General features: G+C 49.6%; 1 long non-coding RNA gene across 1 annotated transcript; it reads left to right on the forward strand.

The window, feature by feature from the left end:
• LOC115353027 lies at positions 1-2,862 on the forward strand. The gene is made up of 3 exons (XR_003927377.1): positions 1-439; positions 959-1,076; positions 2,713-2,862. It is a non-coding gene; the product is annotated as an uncharacterized LOC115353027 (long non-coding RNA).
• The last annotated feature ends 255 nt before the right edge of the window (positions 2,863-3,117 follow it).

The following is a 3,117-nucleotide window of genomic DNA, read 5'->3' on the forward strand; positions in this document are numbered from 1 at the left end:
GGTGAGGTTTTCTCCTTAGCTCTGACCCATAGTTTTGGTGCAAGATGGGACTTGCATGTTCAGGGCTTCGGTTCTGCGTGTGAGAGAAAGGTATGGCAGACTCCGTTAAGGGAGTCTGAATCAGAAGTGATTCATAGCTTGTGAGGTACTCAGATATTTCATTTGAGTGCCATAAATGACTTGAAAAGATACAAAAGTGAAATATGAAGCTGGATGAAAGGGAAAGGACAACGTTGTGATCCACCCACTTTTTAGGCCAGAAGAGACCATTATGGCAATTCGGTCAGACTTCTCCCATAATACAGACTTCAGGACTTCGCTGAACTAATTCCTACTTCAGAGCAAGAGCTGTGATCGAACTAGAGCACGTATTTCAAGAGAAACTGCCCAACTTGATCTTAGAGGGAGAATGTAGTAGGAGAATCCACTACTGCCCTTGGTAAGCTGTTCCTTCTCTATTAAATATAAGTTACTTGTTCTTATTTGTCTTGGTTTGGCTCCTGACAGCCTGACTTATTTCATGCTGGCTAGAGGGACACACTGTTATCCTAACTCTGTTCCCTGGGCACGGGACTCTGAGCATCACTAAAGGCACTGCATAGATTTTTCACTTATTAAGCTAACTAACTCCCTTGAGCCCTAAAGCCGTGGGTGAACCAGGAGAACTATGAGCACTCTCTAACTCTTGATTCTGGGCAAGTGCCTGGGCTGTGACCTGATTTCACATGGAGGTGCACACAGCCTGCCCCTGCCACCACTCTCTGTGCTCTGATTCTGCACCAGAAAAGTCCAGGTGAACTGACTGGGCAGAAAGCCTCTTCATCTGTGTCCCCATGGGAGATGGGAAGCGGATGAGGACCCTATGGTGTACCACAGGATGTGTACCTGAGGTGGGCTGGTGGATGCACAGAATATCCCACCCTAATGAATGCTCAGCAACCTGTGAACATTTTTTCAGGCTCATCGCTGAACCCTCTCTAGAATTTCAGCCTTGCCCTGTGGACCCCATCTCCAGATGCACTATCCCAAGGCCGGTCATGCTGGTGCTGAGCACAGCAGTAATGAAACTTCCTGAGGTAAAATGACAAGCAAATGTTCTGCAGTTTTCTCTCCAGATTTGATTTTGACTTCATTTGAATGAATGCCTAATTGCTTGCCTATAGTGAAAACTTAATGTGTTGATTTTCCAAAGGCTACAGAGCAGCACTTGGAGAACAATCAGTCAGATGTTTTGTCACATCCCAGGCAGCCCTAGCAGCATTTGCCTGAAATGAAATGTAACATCTCTACATTGCAGGCAATATTTTTGCTGATAATGCTTCTGCATATCTTGCTAAACAAAAATAGATTCCTCTTTTTTGGTATAGACATCAGTTAAAAGCAAAAACAAAACCCCACTTGCATTAAGATGACACAGTACCAAACTGGAAGCTGAAGTTGTCCTCCACATTTGACTGCGGTCACATCAGGTCCCAGACTTGATCCTGAGCCATCTGCTAATTGCTGCGGTTTTGCAATTGTATATCCCAAAGCTAATTTAGTTTGGAAGAAGCTGTTGGAACAAGGATTCATCCTTGGAAATCACATAGCATCTCTGTTAATGGGTACTGCAGATTGCTAAGCTGCTCCAGCCTGCTTTGCCACAGGATAAACTCAGATAGCGTCCTGCCTTTTAAAGACTTCTTACAGCCTGGGGTGTTGAGTAGCTTTGGAGGACGCTGCAAGCTAAGGGAAGCCCTGAGGCCATCTGGCCTAAATACCGGACTCAAGGACTGTAGAGACACTGAATGTGTGGGCATGATGGGCAAGTCCCCCAGAGCACCTGGGAACTCCATATCAGAGCATGCCAGCAATTTGCCTGCCAGCATGTGGGAACTGCTTTGTCAGGCAGTTATGGGGCACACGGTGCGTGGGATGCAGGGTGGACCGTGCGTGGGATGCAGGGTGGACCATGCTCCAGAGGTTCCTCTGGCCTGCAGCTGCCAAAGCCCAAACTGCAGCACTGCTCTGCACCCCAAACCACTGCCAGGCACACTAGGAAAAGGCAGAGGGATATTCAGATTACTGAAAGCCTGTGTGTGTCCCTTTGAATGCAGCAGCGGCAACAGCACAAAACATTCCTTGTGCTGCTGTAGCAGCCTCCTCGGGGGCCTTTGTCCTAGACACGGGTCTGTCACGGGTATTAGAAACATCAGGCTAAACAAAACGTGATGGGAAGATAGGCACTGATGTGTCATCATCTTCTGCTGTTATAACCAGTGCTCTTATGATCTCCATTACTCTGCTGCCCCATTTGACTCAGTCTTTTAAGGTACTTGTCCTCACGACACCCCGGTGAGGTAAGGGAAGTGCTGCAGATAGGCACAGACACCATGTCTGTGTTAATAATAGTAACAAACATTCCCAGAGCTGTCTGGTGCCCCCGAGGCCAGGGGCACCATGTGGGCTGTGACGGCTAACAGGCTCACCCCTGAATGGGACCATGAGTTAGTAAGCACAGTCTGTGGCATGAACTGTGTCCACGGGGCAGGCCACAGTCCCCCAGTCCCCGCTCCCCTGCCCCATGCATGAGACACCATGACATGCTCAGGCTCTGAGACTGGGCTCTGCAGGCTTCACCCCCAGGTTAGCAGTTTCTGGTTAAGTGGGTGCTGCATCTGCTTTTGCAGCCCATAAAAGATGATGTCTTTGATGCTTTTGCTGTTTCCCCAGGCCCAGGGGGAAGGGGACAGCTGCCTCCTTTGGGCTGGAGCCAGCAGAGGCACGGCTGGCCATGTCGGATCAATCCCATCCCAGCAGAGAAGAGGGATGCCACCTTGGGAGACTAGAAGTCTCTGACCCTTTCTGATCAGGTACAAGCAGCGTGGGATCAGCAGGTAGGTTGGAGTGGGGCGGGGGGGGGGGGTTGGAAGCTGTCGGACAAACTGCTCCCTCACAACTGCTCTGTGGGGCATCGTCACAAAATACGTCCTCTCCTTAGCTGGCCACGGTCACCTCAGACTCATACCTTCTACAAGGCTGTGGGTTTTCTTCCTCTTCCCTCAGCGCCACTTAACTGGTCTCAGGATGAGGTTGTGAGGGAGTCAGGCTGTCTTTCCTGGAAGAGGTCACTGTGCT

The sequence above is a fragment of the Aquila chrysaetos genome, chromosome 18, assembly GCF_900496995.4.
Source record: "Aquila chrysaetos chrysaetos chromosome 18, bAquChr1.4, whole genome shotgun sequence".
NCBI lineage: Eukaryota > Metazoa > Chordata > Aves > Accipitriformes > Accipitridae > Aquila > Aquila chrysaetos.